Source organism: Bidens hawaiensis, unplaced genomic scaffold (assembly GCF_021521415.1).
Source record: "Bidens hawaiensis isolate Kalapana, Puna unplaced genomic scaffold, B.hawaiensis_p1.1 tig00024821_1, whole genome shotgun sequence".
NCBI lineage: Eukaryota > Viridiplantae > Streptophyta > Magnoliopsida > Asterales > Asteraceae > Bidens > Bidens hawaiensis.
Genome location: NW_027493932.1, coordinates 230,859 through 249,921, shown reverse-complemented (window position 1 = coordinate 249,921; position 19,063 = coordinate 230,859). Strand labels below are relative to the sequence as shown.

Genomic DNA, 19,063 nt, shown 5'->3' with positions numbered 1-19,063 from the left:
CTTCACCTGGTTATAACTTCGTCTGGTTATAACTTCAACTGGTTATAACTTCGCCATTCTTTAACTTCACCTTCTAGTAACTTTTCTCTTCGTTAACTTCGCCATTCGTTAACTTTACCTTCCATTAACTTCGCCCTTCGTTAACTTCAGCTTCCAATAACTTCGCCAAAACCCTAAAATTCTAGCGACAACTTCGCTCAAACCCTATAACTTCGCCCCTGCCGTTTTTTCCAAATAAAACTAGATCTGAAACGTGCCAAAAACACCAAAACGCAGATCTCGAACCATAGCATAAGATCCTACTGCTTTGATACCACCTGTAAGTCTGCGATGCGATGGTGATCGATACGAGATCTGCACGATGTCTACGAGTGCGGAATACTCATAGACTCGTTTATGGTGTTGGAGACAAAGAACACGATTATACACAAACAAACACACGAATTCAATAAACAGATCTACAGATCACTTTATATATTAATCAAAACACATTACATACCGAACGAGAAAACATATTACGGCCGACCCAAGGTGAGCTCTACCCCGGGTCTGCCGACGCGACTACCCCTCTCGGTTTCTCTCTAAACAATTTGACGGCTACACACAATACTCTCTGCTCTGTTTTTTACTCTCAAGTTACCTTAATCCTAAACATGACACACATATTGTGACATTCGTCAAATTTGGGTCTCGTTTGTATTCGTTTTGTATCCATTTACTATGTAAACCGACCCGTTTTGTAAACCGAAACTTATGATATAATCAAAATGATGGATTTTATGTTACAATATTGTTTTACACTTGTTGGGTCTTGAAAACATCCATCCTTAAAACGCCTTAAAAACGCTTAAAACGAACTTCAGGGGCCAAAATTGTCAATTTTGAAACTTTGGGATTTGCTGTTGACCAGCCCATTACGTGGCGCAATGGGGGTGGCCAAGCCCCATCGATTGGCGCGATGACCATCAAGTCAGCAGCCCGAATTTTTGTTATTTTGTGTCTTGTCTTGATCCCTTTTGCATGCAAACTCTTGTTATTATCAAACATACTTGACCATACTCATTACCCTATATAAACACCATCAATCCTTTCATTTTTCCCCTGCTACAACCCCAAAATCTCTCTCAAATTCAAAGATCTCAAGGTTATTTTCTTAGTTGTTCTTGAAGGTTTGACTTCCAAAGTCAAACTGAGAAAAGTCTTGCATTCTAATTAGTTTATATAGTCTTATTAATACTTGAATATGGTTGAACAACATATATATAATATACACCCCTTGTTACCTTTGGTTGTTACTTCTCCGGTCTTGGTCGGTGAATTTTCGGGCCTCGTAAGGCAAGACTTCATGGAGGATTTTCGTAGTCCTTGATACACACACACACACACACACACACACACACACACTTATATAACTTGTTTGTACATATTAACCATGCTTAAATTCTGCTCATTTTAGTTTGTTTATCATATTTATGAAGTTCTATGGTTATGGGTTTGAAGAGACTAGCCTCAGTTTAACCATAAATAGCTCTAAACCGTAAACCGAACTTGTTTACTATTTTTGTTAAATAATTGTTTTAACATGTTTATTGTTAGATTTAAGTTTCTAAAATCATTTTTATAAGTTCTATGGTTATGGGTTTGTAAAATCTTACCTCAGCCTTAACCCGAAACAAGATTCGAACCGGAAACCAAACTTTCGTTTAAAAACTTTATTGTTAACTTTTTGGTTGTAAAACTTAAGTAACATCATTTATAAGTTATTATACAAGTTCTTTGATATTTGGGCATGTGGAAACCATCCATGAACTTATTGTGAGATGGAAACCAAACCAAACAACTAAATCGATTTTCACTCGCTTAAGACACACAAATGTGTTTTTAGCTATCAAGACTTGTATATTTCTTTAAAAATCATTTATAAACTGATTTTAAATATTTTATTAAAGTACTTGGAATGTTGAATCCAATTTAATCTTATAACAGAGTTGGACCGACAAAACCGAACACTCGCTTAACGGACATTGTTAGTTCTAAAACAATATTACTACATACTTGGTTAAGTCTTACTTGATTTCTCTGAGTTATCTCATAACATTTAATATTTTGAAAAGTTGACTTTGGGTTTGACCAATTATCAAGACCCGAACCAACATCCCGAACACTCGTTAAAATCTGTTTTAGTATCTATATTATAAAGGGATTTGCATTCTTGCATTTTACCCACCTTATTAGTTAACATAGGTTGAGTAAATATTAGCTAGATACTTTAACCCTGTTTCGAGCAAACTTATATTTTCAAAGGACTATTTTTATAAATACCTAATTATTTACATTTTAAACCTTAAACTTTAATTGCTTACATTTCTCATCATTTATTTTATTTAAAGACTTCCAAGACAACTTTTCTAATATAAGACTTTTTCCTTTAGGCTTTGTTCGTTAAAACCGTCGTTCCGGTTAAACTCCAAATCATCAATCTTTCAAGTTTGTTACTTGAACGTGAGTACTTTCATACCCCGTTTTTCATCTTTCGTTTTGGGGGTGATATTGCATACTTATTTAGAACATAATGTTTTATACTTGAATCTTAAACCATAAATGTTATTGTATACTTTACTTAAATAAATGCTCGATTTGGTGTTCTATGCTTACATGCTTATATACTAATGTGTTTACCGCTTTTGGAGGGTTGATTCATAAATTCGTGAACTGTCTGGTATTCTCTTATAGCACGGTGTCGTTAATGTATTCTTATTAACGATCTCATACATAAATCCGTGAACTATCTGGTATTCTCTTATAACACAGTGTCACTAATGCATTCTTATTAGTGATCTCATATTATCCAAATTATTGCTATTACTTATTGTTTCGTATACAAGTTGTGGAAATTTCATATTATATACATGTTATTCAAAACTATGAATTGCTCACCAACCTTTGTGTTGAAAAACTTTATTTTATGCAATATACATGTTGTTCAAGACCTCTAGGATATTAGGGGTATGAACAATATTCGATTTGCTATATTTTGTTATGATTATCTTATGAACAAGTATGTTATGTGACATTTTGATGTTGTGAAATTAAATGAGTTTGTTAAATATTGTCGCTTTAAATAGTGTCATGCGCTTATGGGCAATCCGTCGCATCCCGGCATGTTCCGCCGCCTTTGGTCGGGGTGTGACACATATATATAGATAAACATCTTCGCGGGCTTGGGCTTGGGCCTGATGGCGAAGTTGTTCTAACTTCACATATAGCCAAGTTGTTCTAACTTCACCAATAGATGAAGTTGTCCTAACGTCACCTATGGCGAAGTTGGCTCCCTCCACAACTTCTCCCCAGCTGCTCGGATTTGCAAAGCGATGGTCACAAAATGCACCACCAAGGTTTCATAACTTTACATATTAGGCCCTTAAAATTTTATAAAGAGACTTTAATTAAGCTCCTAGTTTTGAATTTTTACTATTTACATGTTAGCTATAAGAATAAAAAAGAGAAAAAAAAAAAGAAAAGGAAAAACTTTGGCCTCCTCTGAACTTTTGTCATTTGCATGTTGGCTTCACAACTTCGACCTCATTTGAGTTTTTTTAACCAAAGTTTCACACTTAGTGGATTTATGTTTTTAATTTTCTAGCGTTGAAATTGGCAGTAATTGATTAAAACTTTAGATGGCCCCTCAAATATTGTAACACAAAATAGTTAACCTTTCAACTTTGGGTACAAAAATTTTACACTTTTATAATAAAAGTTTAAACTTTCAAATTTGGCCAAACAACTTTTAAATTTTATGATTTTTCCACAACACTTTTATCTTAATAAACCAAGCCAATATCTACTGAGTTCCTGTCATGTCCCCACAATAACGCGCGGGTAAAACTACTTGTGAAAATAAAACATAGATGTAATAAAAAGAACATTTGATAAGAAACCTACAAAGTACCATACGCAATATAACGCTTAGTGATATAAATAAATTCTTTGATTGATTCTCCCCAAAGAAAGGATCTATTTCATTTGGCTGATGGGGTAACAAAAAATTTATTATAACAAATAAGAAAAATATCTATAAATATTTAAATCATTATATGATATTCTTCTATTCAAAACGTCTAGTCATCTTCAACCAATTATGAGCTACAACATAATTTCTACGAGTAAGTGCTATAGCCTGTTTACAATACTCAGCGGCTTGGTCGACCAAGCCTCCACAATTTCAGAATCCCATGTATTCCCGGTCGGAATAGGAGGGGTAATTCCTTCCTTTAGAATCATACTTGAGAGTTTCCTACCTCATCTAGCTCGCCAGTTGTGTCCCATTTGAAGTTCTAACTAAATAAGATTTCTTGTACGTAGATCTATTCGATTTTTTCTTTTTTCCAGGTTAACAAAAAGAAGTTAAATAATGAGTCTCAAACTTAAATCTTAAGTTTGGATTAAAAATCTGGTTTATTTTAGTTTATCGTTTCTCAAAGAATAAAACATAGACATTTCGCTTATCATTAGGATTTTTTGAAAGGTAACTATCCTAGTTTCATATCATATAGAAATTTAAGTTATATAGAATTTTTGAAAAAGGCTTTTGAAAGGAAAGACTTATTATCTTTGGGATCAGACCCTACACCGTTGCTCAGTACCTTAGTGGATAAACTCTATTATATAAGTTGATTACTAACGTTTGCCTCAAAACATGACATAAGTAAGCAGTTTTATTGTGTCGGCCAAAACCTCGCTAATTGATCTTTGTGGTACTTACTCTATCAGTTAGATACTCATAGACGAGAATAGCTAGGCATATCTAGTTCTTCATGTTTCAATTCTACGAAGTTTCTTTCTTTTCTACAGCTCCCAAGTACCCAGATCGATCGAAAGTTTGATTATATCTGAACTACTCATTTTCAAATGATATCCATCGTGCTTGGATGGCGGCTTAAAATCAGCCTAAAAAACCTTATATTCCCTAAGGAGGTTAGCTTTAGCTGGTCTGACCAAGAAACCACGAGTTTCGCTTGGTGGGCTGGGAATGACCAGCTTATCAATTTATCCGGCAAACTACTAGGGGCTCCTGTAGCCCATGCTGGATTAATAATATTCTGGGCAGAACAATGAATCTATTCGAAGTGGCTCATTTTTATTAAAAAAGCCCCTTATATTAGAATAAAGAATGGGTAATCACATAAAGAATGTTATTGATGTTTTTCAATTAGTGACTAAACTACCCTTAAATTATATTAATATATATATCATTATTATTATTTTTTTAAAACATTGTTTGTATAAGAGCTTTTATACACTACTATAAAATTGAGCAATTACGACCAAAATTTGCTACCGAAAAAAACGGTAGCAATTTTAGCGACCGATTTAGCAAATTTGCTACCGAAATGCATAATTACTTGACACGGTAGCTAAGCGGTCGGAATTTTTTGCAACCGGTGGTTAGGCGGTCGGAGTTTTTGCTACCGAGTGGCTAGGCAGTCGGAACTTTTGCAACCGCAACTAGGCGGTCGGAGTTTTTGCAACCGTTTTTGTTCGGTGGTAGTTTTCGCAACGAGTACGATTCTTCATCCGAACGACAACAGCGCGAGCTTAAAGCTGGTTTACATCCTCTCAAGGTAGTATTATTTATGCATATGCTTACGTACAGTTGTTGATTTGGTGTCTGTCTGCTATAGTTTGAAGTTTAAACATTAATTAAAATTAATCAATTAGGTCATTTGCAATCGGAAGCTGTTAGTAATCAATTAGTCAGTCAGTTGGTTTATTTATTCGTTAGGTTTGCAGGTTTCTCTTCAATTTGATTTGTCAATTGAGCATCTTATTATTGTAATAAGAGTAACTCAACTGTCATATCTCTATATATTGTTTGATGTAGGGATGTGTATGATTCAGTTCGGTTATTAGCTTAACCGGATTAACCTGTCGGTTCGGTTTATTTGATTAGTTTGTCAGTTTTCGGTTTGGTTAATACTTAATAACCAAAATCATACTTAGGCTAAAGTTTTTACTTAGAAGTACATGAATTGGATGCACATTATATACATGAAATGAAGGTATAAATATATGAAATGGTGGTATAAGTACATGAGATACATGAAATGGAGATATAAAAGCTAGAAATATATGAAAACATGAAATGGAGGTGCAAAAAAACACCGATAACTGTTTTTGGTTACTTTCGGTTCGGTTAACGGTTTGGTTATTGTTCACTCCTTGTTTGATGACAGATGATATACATTCTCACTTGTTAAGTATCTTATTGTGCTGGTCTTAGCTGTTTGAGAAAAAGTAATGTTTTCTTAAAACTTTTACTTCACAAGTTCCACTTAGATCTTTAGTTTGATTCAACGTGCTTACAAGGTATGCTTTTTTGGCTCAATTTAACCTCTGAATAAGATTATGAATATGTTTTTTTTAATTTATTTTATTGTTATTAATTTTGGGTTCATTTTTTCGCAGAACAATGATACATGGAATACCAATAAGTTTACAGATGTTTCTTAATTTCCCATGGGTTCTTCATCTAACACGCGTGTCTGGGAGCGTCGGTTACTTTGTTGTGTTCCTGTAAGTCCCAAAAGGTTTATCATGTATGCATTTATGATGTAAAACTATTATTTACATGTATTTTTTCTTCATTATAGGTTCCTGGTCATAATTCATGCTACTTGATGGCCAGGAAAATATATACGCCTCGCCAGCAAGCCGAGAGAAGCGACAGAGAGACGACTGCTCTGTTTCTGATGAGGTGGAAATGCAAGTATGTTGGAATCTATTGTAAAAGTTTTTTTTATATTTGTATGTTTTTAATTAGGCATTACAAAAAAGTTTAAAGCTTTACATGTTTGACATAAGATATGATGGTGAGCTAATGTCTTGTTTTCATATATCAATTTGATTACTTTGTATAAGATGATGTTATATTCTGTTTTAAGATTTTAAATTAACTTGATGCAAATATTTATTCTTAACAGCGAGAATGTGTATCTGTTCTACCGGGCAGCATGACCGAGGGTACTGATTGTGGTATGATTATGGTGCCAAATTTTGATAATAATGATTTTCCCTGTTTTGTGAAGGTAATTTTTTTTCATTTTTAATTGATATTTTTTTTCCATTTTTAATTGATGTCAAAACATCATACTTTATATGAAGTTCTAAATCAGAATGTCTAATCAAGTTCCACGTCTTTTCATTTCAATGGTTTAATACATTATAAATATGAGTATTATTTATTATTAAACTTAATGGTTTAATACATTATAAATATGTTTTCAGGTTCCACGTCTTCATTGTCTTGTACACCGAAAGCTTTCACCTGATGATTTGATTATTAGACCACCAACAATGGAGGTAGAAGAAGTTAGTTATGATTTTGTTTATTCATTTCAATGTTTAATAATCAAATAAGTAATATTAATTCAAGCGTTGTCATCTTGCAGCCAAAACCTCATTTGATGAAAGAAATAAGCCAGTCTCTTTTGCAGCATCTTACAGTAATTCTTGGTGGTGATGATTTAGCAGCTAATTTTATATTATTACATCTATTATCAAAGGTAATTAGTTATAACTTATTATATCTCTACATGTATATATATATATACACACACACAATGACACAAACGCGCATACACCTTGTTTTAACTTAACAAGAATTGTTGGTACAGGTTCATCTAAGGGTAGACTCGATTGCAGTGGGGAAATTATCACTTAACCTCACCGGTTTTGACAAGTCGAGTATATCGGTGTTCGGTAACCGAATTAACAATTTGTTGAAAAACCTTATACTTTTCAGTCAATGTATTCCTCTCACCGTGGAATATCTTAACACTGCTTCACTTTTCAAAGCATCTTTGATTTGTAAGTATTTTTATACTTGTCGAACGCTATATTCTAAAAAACAAATTATATAATATATTGTTCCCCGTTAACTCAACTGTAGGTCCAAAAAGGAATACAGTTATTAGTTTTTGAAATTGATGTTGCAATTTGTAGTTGATGGTAGTTTGGTCAACTTCTTATAGTAAAATTTCGATACTCAAAGCAGATTACAAGTATTCAGAAATTTTTTTACGGGTCAAGGACATTTTGAATAAAGGGCAGTTCTGTAATTTTTGTAAATTGTTTCAGCAAATGTAGTCAAAGGTTGATTGTTAACATACAAGTATACAACTTTACAAAGGGTAATCTAGATTTTTGGTTCAAACAAAAACTGGCTTCGGGTCGATGCTTACAAGTTAACCATTACCATTATCATCATGTTTTGACCCATTTAACTCATTTTATTTATTCGAATAGGGTCTTTATTCGGACCAATTTATGATTGATGAAAATGCATCCATGCTTGGGACATCAGGACCATGTAATCACTCTGTACGGCCTATAAACATGCTGTGAGTACTTCAAGCTTATGTTTTATTAAGCTATACTTATATTTCATGCTGACATATAACTCTTGTATATTATAAATATATGGTGTTATGAAGGTGAGAACTTCAAAAAGGTTTATGGGAGTTACAACTGGAGCAATGCTTGAAGAGATACGAGGATTATATAAATAAAATCAACTATGTTTCTTATCTCTCTCCAGTGACGTTATAATGGTATCATTCACCCTCAAAATATATTAATCTTTAATCCAATATTATAAAAGTTAAGTATTAAAAATGCAATTATGTATGAAGATATTTGAATCCGATTTATGTGGCTTGCAGTGGGCTGATACTCAGAAGTATGTTATTTGTGGTTTTTGATTTGTGTATAGCTAGAATATCATGTTTTTTATGTCGGCTTATAGAATTCGAATAACATTTTGATACATTAAACATCTTTGATAGAATTTTTAGTTAACATTGTGTTTGCATCTCTATTTATATGATTTTGTAAATATTTGTAGATAATAAATAATATCCATAGCAAGCCAGCAGTTTCATGTTGGTTGGAAAAAGTGGTGGTAGCTGCAGTGGTCGCAAGATTTGCGACTGCAATAATGGTCGGAATATTTGCGACCTGGGACAGAAGTGGTCGGAAGATTTGCGACCGCAACAGGGGTTGGAAAATTTGCGACCGGGTCGTAAAATTTGCGACCGCAATAGGGGTTGGAAAATTTGCGACCGCAGCAAGGGTTGGAAATTTGCGACAGGCATAAATGATCGTAAGATTTGCGACGACATAAGTGGTTGCAAGGTTTGCGACCGCAACAGTAGAAATGGTCGCAACAGAGCAGTTGCGACCTGCGTTTTTCCGACAGCATTTTCAGTTGCAAACTGGTCGCAACAGTCCTATTGCAACCGCTTTCCGACCAAAAAGATCGTCGCAAATGCCTATTTTTCTAGTGGTGATAGTTTTTAAATTATTTAAGAGTAAAGTGAACGTCATGATATATAGTAGTTTAGAAACCGTTGTATTATATGTACGGTTAAATAAATATTAATGAGTTAGTAATGAAGTTTTAGAAATAAAACAATATAAATTTGAGATAAGATGTAATTAAAATTATGTGTAATAGAGTTTATTATATTCTAGATGCATAACAAATCATATTTAATTGGGAAAATGAATGTTTAATTGAATTGAAAAAAAAAATTGAATTGAAAAAAAAAAGTGGGAAAATGAATGTTGGGTTACTGAATTGTAACGTGAAAGAAACAATTACTTACACTATAGATATATAGATATACGAAACATGAAATAGAGTTTATTATATTCTAGATGCATAACACACTAAGTTAACATGAAAAATAAAAGCAACTAGAAAACAATGATTGCATCTTTCTCTCTTATGATTAAAGTTTGAGGTCCAAATCAACATTCTATCCATTGTGATCTGGTTGTGGTACTAGACCTTGTGATGAATGAACAATGTTATGGTTATAGCTCTCACGTGCTGGAGTAAGAGGGAATATGTCATGTGCCTTTATCCCCCTAGGCAGGGAAGAAGAAGAAGAATAAACAAGATAAGGGGTCTTGTTACTTCCTCGACCTTCGGTCCTAGAAGCAGAATTGAAACTTGAAGCTGTCAATAAAGATCTTAAATTAGCATGGCTACTGTCAGTGCCAAAATGCCTCAGATCACTCTGTCCTATACGTCTGCGCTGGCAAGGTTTGTGGATCATTGATTCATATCTCACCCCAACTGCTAACTTACCTTGAGGTTTTGCGTAATTAGCTAGAAGGTCCCTGGGTTGATGAGCCATGCCCGATCTGTCGTAAGGTTTGTTTAGATAATTTTGGTGAACACGTGATTCATTGCAAAGAACTCCCTGGGTTCAAATATAGACATGATTTGGTCAGAGATGTTCTTTGTGATATGTTAAAATGGGCGGGAATCTCGGCAAGAAAAGAGGCTCCTGTGAATTTCTTGTCGGATCCACGTGAAGGAAGGTCTACTCTCCGACCAACGGACATTCTTGTGTTTGGATGGGCGGGGGGGAAGCATGCTTGTGTGGACCTTACTGGGGTGTCCCCTCTTGTCGGGCTTAGGGACACCGGGTTTGTTGCTAGACATGCCGTGCTAAAGGCAGAAGCAGAAAAATTGCTAAGCACGAAAAGGCGTGTGTAGAGAATCAACACGCCTTCATTCCTTTTGCTTTTGACACATTTGGGTCTCTTGCCCCCGAAGCTGTTGCGTTTCTAAAAAGAGTTCAGCGGGTCGTGCACAGTAACTCATTGACGCCGAAGAACGATAACTTTGTTTTCAGTAGGATCGGTTTTGCCATTCAAAAGGGGGTGGCGGCGCGGCTTGTTGCCCGCTTACCTGCCTCTTTATTGTAATTGGAACTATTTTTAATATAAAGTTATCGTAACTTGCTAGAAGGTGGTTTTGATTCAGAATTGAAGGCATGTGCGGTGCCTTTACAAAGAAAGACTGCTGAGGAGGAGTAAGTGATGGCACTAAAGAGGTATTTATAGCATTCGGAAAAAAATCCGGAGGGGAAAGTATTGACAAGCCTTTGCGAGTATTTGTGGAGCTTGCCAAAGGATACTGAGGGGTAAGTATTGACAAGTCTTTTAGAGTATTTGTGGGGCTAGCCTTGAGTACACTTGTGGAGGTATCCAAACGGTACAACGGTAATGGTTTGTGGATTTTGTGGTTAATTGCAGGGTTAACGAAGGGGTACCTAGGTGATGGAGGTGATATAGGTGATGGCCCCATGAGTGTATTTGTAGGCTTAACCGAAGGGTGTTGATGGGCACAAGTATTTATGGGTTTAGCCACATGGTATGGAGATGATTTAGCATGTGCCCCATCCTGGATATTTGTGGGATCAGACGTTAAAGGATGCAATGAGGTACAAAATGATGGCTTATGAATAGGACGAGGTGCATTCGTGTGCGTTGAGCTAGAGGCCTTAGTCTGGATTGGAAGTTTGCAACACCGATCAGCCTTTCCTTGATCAGGTATGTTTACAAGAGACTCCCATTCAGCCCTGTGTTTATTTCTATGACCAGCCAAGGCTTGTTGGACCGAAAACTTGCAAGGACAAGAGGGGCAACGGAATTCTTTTTCTTCTCGAGTATCGTTATGAGACGATGATCTTGATTTAGAAGCAGCCACTACCTTTTGCTTGTTGCTGATTTTTTTGTTGGCACTCGTTGCAATAAGAGAAGGAGATGCCTCGTATTTTCCTTGAAGAAGGCGTGCGGAATCCTGGGTAGGATTTGTCTCGTTCATTCTTCCTCTCATAAATAGATACACACACACTTAGAAGATTTGTTTAACTCAACAAATAGGTGGATACAAAACGAGGTTAAGCTTTCTTAAACAATTGTGATACTAACTAAGAAAAATAAGTAAGGTAATAACCAAATAAACTTATTTTTATAGAAAAGGTACAAGGTTTATTTTAAATAGTCATCATCTACAATGTGATTCCGGTGTCACACCAATCATCCATATGCAACAACCACACTAGCGTCACATGTATTTTACAGCAAAAAGGTAAGTATAATTTGTGAATTTTTATAGATAAACTACACTAGCGTCACATGTATTGGTCAATATTAGTTTCCACGGTCAAATGCTTTGCTTTTTACAATTTGTAACGGAAAATAAGTTAGGATTTGCTTTGACATTGTAATTTTCATGTGTTGCATAAAAACAAAGATGTGCAATGATGAAAGAGTTAAGCTAAATGTACTACCTCGTCAACCTGTCATTAGAGGTGTACAAACCGGTTTAAAATGGGTTGAAACTGGTTCGGTTTAGTCAACAAAGGTCAAAACCGGTTTATGATCGGTTTCGGTTCGGGTTGAAATCAGTTTCTCGACCAAGTTGCGATCGGTTCGGTTCTGGTTTTGATTGGTTTAGGTTCGGGTTTTGACAGGTTTTTGCTTGGTTTTGGCCGGTTTCGGTTTGGTTAACCGGTTTTAGCCGGTTTCGGGTTGGTTAACCGATTTGGAACCGGTTTTGGGGAGAAAATTACAAATCTGTTTCAAACCGGTTCGGTTCGGTTCGGTTTTCGGTCGGTTCGGTTAACCGGTTTATTTGCCCACCTCTACCTGTCATACTCTCTCCTCTAAACTTTTAATTCATTGTATAATTTTATTTGACATATTACTACACTATAATATTTTTGTAATTTCAGGTCTCCCTTCAAAATATCAAATTAAAACCGTACATTTTATTTTTTCTTTTTTCATTTTCTCTCTTTTTGTGCTTACTGTTCTTCATTATCATTTTAATATTTATTAGTACATGCACTATTAAATGTATTTAAAGAATAATGATATAACGTATTTATAAAAACAATAAAAACGTTTGGTATATTTTTATCTTATAATATGTCGCAAATCGACAAAAAAAAATCATTTGAATACATTTTTGTTAGATTCGGGTGCATATTAATGTCACATGAGAAAAGAATTAACTTTTTAATCAAGTATTATGTTGTTTAATCTCTTTTATTGGTTATAAATGAGATTTTTTTTTATAAAAAAGGGTAAGCTATATCTAAAAGTTATTAAAAAAACTCAAAGGCGGTGCTCTTGCCTATTGAACTACAATCCCAGGGAAATAAGAAGAGATCTAGCAGAAATTTTGGATTCTTTTTTATTCTCTCGTATCAGGTATTTTTTCGTATCAGGTATTTTTTAAGAACAAGAGGGTTCTACCATCTGATAGTAGATTGACAAATTGTTGGGCCGAGCTGGATTTGAACCAGCGTAGACATATTGTCAACGAATTTACAGTCCGTCCCCATTAACCACTCGGGCATCGACCCAACGCCTAATTCATTTTAGACGTTCCATAATCAACTTCCTTTCGTCTCCCAGGCAGATTTGACAAATACATATCACTTTATATAAAATACAAAGTCCCACTAAGTAGACTATTAGAAGGATTTGACAAAGATGGATCACTTGATAGAAAATCTTAAAGTATTAAAACACTTATACAAATTTAATTTATTTTTTTAATTATAAAAACGTTTTTTTTTCATAAAACATATTTTTTTGTTATTTTTAAAAACTACAAAAAAAAGTTTTATAATATGAAAAAAAAAACTCTTTAAAGAATAAAAAAAAACTATTTTTACATAATTATGATAACAAAAGATAACAAATGTCAAAATAAAAACAAAATGATTTAAATCGTATTAATGTAAAACTTGAGGGAGTGCGTATGTTTACCAACACCATGATAAAATTGTTACAAAACAAAAGGAAAGACTATATAAAAAGTAAAAGTTTTGAACACGAGCATTAAACAAACTTCACAAATGGCCACTTGTTAATCAGTGGTGAAGCTTGAGCTTAGTCAAAGGGATGATAAAGGTCTGGTAAAAATAATTTAAGGGTGTCCGGACTCAAAATACCTATAAAAATAAATTCAGACAAAATTACAAAAATTTCACCACTAAACGGAAAAACGAGGGTAACTAGGGGCACCAGGTCCCTCATAACCTTCACCCTTGATGATCACCTACTCCTAGTAGATTCAATTTTATATTTTTCGTATATACTTAAATATTATAATATAATTAAAATGATAGAAAATTTAAAAATAAAATTAGAACATTCATTAATTATAAAATGAAACATATAATAATTTAAAAATAAAACATACATTAATTATAAATATAAAAGATAAAATACAAAATTAATTTCCACGTATGTTAACTTTATTCGTGACTTTTTGCACATAACGTCAAGTGCGTTTTTCAAGTGTGAATCCATGTGCAACTAGTCCATAATTAGAATGTTCGTTTCTTGACGAATAGAAGTTCATTCATTTGCTTTTGAAATTTGTCCTACGTTATCAAGATTTTAATCATAAAACCATGCATTTGTTCGGGTACCTTGTCCACAACCATTTCTCATATCACTTACCCTTTTGCCCTTGCCTTCTTTTATCCGGTTGGACGTAGGAATTCTACAAATTCATTAGCAACATTTTACTCTAACTATCCTTTTGTGTGACCGAGACTGACATCAATGCTTGTAACATCCCAAGTTTGTAAATAATAAAGGAGTTATTCTTTATATTTGGACTTGTTTTAAAGTGCAAGATGGCAATGAAAAGGTATTATGGAGAGAAATCTATCTATCTACTCTAAGGGGGGAGGGGCACTGCGTGATGAATGCCCATCACGCGTGATGGCATCACTCAACACCGCCGCCGGTGGTGTATCACGCGTGTGATGGTGTAGTTGAGTGATGGCCATCACGCAAGTGATGGTGGGTTTCCAAGGAAATAGGACCGTTTGATTGTTGTTTTCCAATTGATGGTTGTTCCTATCACACCACACCACACCACACCACACCACACCACCACCCCTACTAATTTTCATCAAAATGTGATGGATTTGGGGTTGGTGATGTGACACCATTTGATTGGGTGGGGTGTGTGATGAGTGATGCCATCACATCCACCACCCCTCCCCCCCTAATAAAATATTATCATTTTTGCCACTTGTAAATTTCATAGCCTTACCATGTTTGGCACTCTAATAAAATACTACTCTAATAAAAGACTTTCATAAATGGTACTCTAATAAAATACTACCATTTTTGTCACTTGTAAATTTCCTTACCTTTTTTTTCAACTCATTTTGATATATGGTGTTTATCTTTTAAGTCATTTCAATATATGAACCCAATATTTTTATTAAATGTAAATCATAATCGATTCATTCATTAACATTAATGGTGAAAAAAGAAAATAAGGAAATATCAAGATTGAAGTTGTAAGCCTATTAGAATAAAACTAGGATAAAGCCCGTGTGATACACAGGTGGTTACAAAAATAAAATAAAACTAGGATAAAGTCCGTGTGATACACAGGTGGTCACATGTAATTTCAAATTAAAGAAAATATAGGTGCATCATTGTCAAAAAATTTGGATTTGTATGGTAAACTATAAATTATTTATAAACTAGTATTCGAGCAGTATTGCATAACTTTTTATACAAGATTGGTTTCAAATTTGAATTTAAAATTTTCTCATGTGCATTTGAATAAGGAAATGTGTGTTTTCTTAATTTCTCCAAACATTTTATATACATATTGCGAACATGGAGAATACTTATTACATATATCTTGGTGTTTAGTATTAAATAATTGAAGTTGAATATTATAATTATAATCCATATGTATAGCAATTTAACTATATACACTATATGTAATATATTTATATGATTTTTTATGTAGTATAAAGGGTTTTAACAATAAGATCATCATTTAGTTTTTAATATTTTCTTCCACAACTCAGATCAAAATACTTCAAAAACATATATATATATATTATGACTTGATTTATACTGTTTTTTATACATTTAAATATGTTTAATTTAATATGCCTTATAAGACAAATTACTTAATTAAAAGCATTCAAATTTTATTACCAAAAAATTTGTTTCAATCCCAATCCACTATTTATGTTTTTCAAAAATCATTTAGGATATTGAAACCTTGAATATCATTTTCATCTGTTATTTACATAATTCCAATATTATATTAACTTATTAATTATATATTTATACCAATACAACGAATTGGGGTTATGTTAGTGTTACATGTTGGTTAATACATAATTAAAGTCTTTATTATGATTTATATTAAAAATAATAAACCTATACACAAAATAAAAAAAATACAGTTATACCATTTATTATTAAAATATATTATAAAAATTCATTAAGATTCACACCTTAATTATAATGTAACTAGATAAAAATATTTATTATTTTTATTTTTATTTTTTATTGTTTGTAACTTAATCAAGCTACTCATTCCATTTTAACGATATTCCATTTACTTACAAAAAGTAGTTAATCCGGGTAAAAGTCATTTACCATGTTTCCATAAAATTCGAAATCTTTGCTTCTATTTTTTTCTATAAGTTGTTAAATATATATATATATATATATATATATATATATATATCGATTAATTAAATATTCCAACAACTTCCCATATATTAACCAATAACACGGGATTAGTATTCACAATTTAAATATTTTTAATCCAATACTTTAAGCTATTATAAAAAAGAATCACTACATGAAATTTATGCAATCTTTTAGTATTCAGCTAACCCACTGTTATTTGAGTATGGCTATAAGGTAAGTACTTCTTTGGCATTTTCTTGACAGTTACATTCATATGAAATGAAACAAGTCATTTTATTATATTTTTAATTTTTGGTTTTATATGTTGCCTGATTATACAATTGTTAACTGTGAAATATAAAATCAATTAATAATTTGTCATACACATAGTATTAATGACAATAAATTTATCATGATCAATCAATTTTAAATTCTAAATATTCTAAGAATGATTATTATATCATCAAAGTTTAGATAATTTGTTTTTAGCATAGTCATGTTTTTTGGATAAACATGAGCATATGATCTCAAATGACATCATATTAATTTATTAAGATGTATGATATTTTATGTGCATTATTTTTTTTGTTAGTTTTATGGATATATTATCATTTATCTAGGGTTGGTATGTACTTAAAGAATCTTATATGTCACACGAAAGAGTTATAAGCAGACCTATATGTTATCTTATCAAGAGTTACATGTAGACATAGACTAAAGGTTTTGATTTTTGATATAATAATGTATACCGATCAATACAATCACAAATCAAAAATGTAGTGTACAAGGAATGTTTTACTTATTTGTAACATATTTGTGTTATCTTATTTTATAATTTCTGTAATTAAGTTTAATGTAAATTATAATACATATATGATCGTTTTGTTGATTGTATTTCACTTAATGGTTAAAGTTTAAAATTTTTATCAGTTACCCTTGTAATACACGGGCCTCAAACTAGTAAGGAATAAAACCCTAATAGTCACTATGTTCCTTTCTTCTTTCCCAAGTATTTCTAGAAATAGAATGTGTGTGTATGCATGTGGGTTTGTAGAGAGAAAGCAGTTAAGAATGAGGTGCAAGATATCGTCTTTCAAGCTCGGATTGAAGAAGGAGCTAGCAATCTCAAGTTGATTCATTAGTGGAAGTCCGTGGTGTCAAGCTCAAACTCCATCTTGATATCAAAACCTTTAGTAGGTTTTTTTAGCAAAAATATGAATTTTCGTTTAGATCTAAGCGTTAGACTCTTAGAGGTTGTGAATCGAGTCCCAAAGATTAAGAAAGTTCAAAAGTTGATTCAATCTTCAAGGATTTTCATATCAAGCCAAAGATCATTTCAGTTGTAGGGTTCTATGAAAAAGCTGGGTATGTTATTGCTTCATTATGATAGATTCGTATTTTTATTAGTTTTCACATATAGCGTAGCTATCGCCTTAGACATAGCTATCTTAGAATGTAGTTATTTCGTGAGTAAAGTTATCGAGTATTAAAGTTCTCGCGTAGTTTTCTTTACAACAAAAAGATTATATAAAAAGACGATGGTTAGAACAAGCTATCCAAACGTCAATGACACACAATTACATGAAAAGAAGTGGGTTTTAACTGTTTTGTTTCTAGCATAGCATAATAATCGCGTAATAGATTTATCGCATAAATAGCTATCACATAACATAGTTAATTAAGCAATAACTATTTCGGTGATAAATTCTTCAGGTGATAACTTGGTATAGCGTTAAATTGTGTTAGGCGAATACTTACGTATAATGGTAGCTTATGTTTATCAACAACTCAGATTAACGATAACCTAACCTATGCGATTACTTAGCTAGATAACTTAGAAGAAAGGCGATTGCTATGAAGTTCTGGGATGGTTTAAGTGATAGCTTCTTCTATGAACCTTATATAGTCAATTGATCATGGGTCCGTTAAAGAAGACTCTTGGTTAGAGTGAAGATTTACAAACCAGGTGAGTTAAAGATTCGTTTTTTAAATATTTTGGGACTGGTATGCATACTAATACGTGATGTAAGAAGCAAAAGTATGAAGTAAATACGTATGTTTTATAAGTTATGTGAATTCTCTAATCTACTAACAGTCCCTTACATGAACTTAGCCCATGTGAAAGGTAGAAGGTTAAATCTCGCTATAAGTTTATATAGAAGTTGGTGATGCATTTTTTGCATACCGACAATTGTAAAATTGTGTGAATGATAACGGTCAATCTAAAGCTGACTAACTCCGGTCAATCTGAAGTAAGGTGTGTCACGGCCTATTAAAGTAGAAGTATGAGTAGATTTTGACCATGAAACTTAGACTTATAAATGAAGTAAAGGAAAAAGGCAGTTTCTATCGAATTGAAATGTTTTGTGTCTTTAGGTATGCATGTGTTGTTATATCAATAACTGGTTGAATGTATGAATGTTTAAGCATTAGAACTCACTGGCGAGACTGACTTTTAGTATGCACATATGTTGATATGTATGGTTATATAATAAGGATTTGTGGGCACTAAGGTAGGGTTATCCAACTGAAGACTAGCATCCAAGTAGTTTGAAGTTTCTGGTTTTTGTTTATTCAGACAATTACATTGTTTGTTATGTTTTGGTACCCCATGGGTAAAAAAAATAGTACGATTTTGCTACTTGATTTATAAAGCTTTAAATTTTTAAGAATTATGATGCATATCTAAGAAGCTCTGGGTCCATGGCATTACAATGCTTGTATG

General features: G+C 33.0%; 2 long non-coding RNA genes and 1 other non-coding gene across 3 annotated transcripts; 2 read left to right on the top strand and 1 right to left on the bottom strand.

Annotated features, from left to right (window-relative positions):
- The first annotated feature begins 7,276 nt into the window (after positions 1-7,276).
- Positions 7,277-7,727, top strand: LOC143570093 (uncharacterized). Its single transcript, XR_013141867.1, has 3 exons — positions 7,277-7,359; positions 7,449-7,562; positions 7,674-7,727. It is a non-coding gene; the product is annotated as an uncharacterized LOC143570093 (long non-coding RNA).
- Positions 7,728-8,326: 599 nt separating this feature from the next.
- On the top strand, positions 8,327-8,775 carry LOC143570092 (uncharacterized). Its single transcript, XR_013141866.1, has 3 exons — positions 8,327-8,399; positions 8,493-8,609; positions 8,691-8,775. It is a non-coding gene; the product is annotated as an uncharacterized LOC143570092 (long non-coding RNA).
- Positions 8,776-13,145: 4,370 nt separating this feature from the next.
- Positions 13,146-13,229, bottom strand: TRNAY-GUA (transfer RNA tyrosine (anticodon GUA)). Its single transcript has one exon. It is a non-coding gene; the product is annotated as a tRNA-Tyr (tRNA).
- Between the last annotated feature and the right edge of the window lie 5,834 nt (positions 13,230-19,063).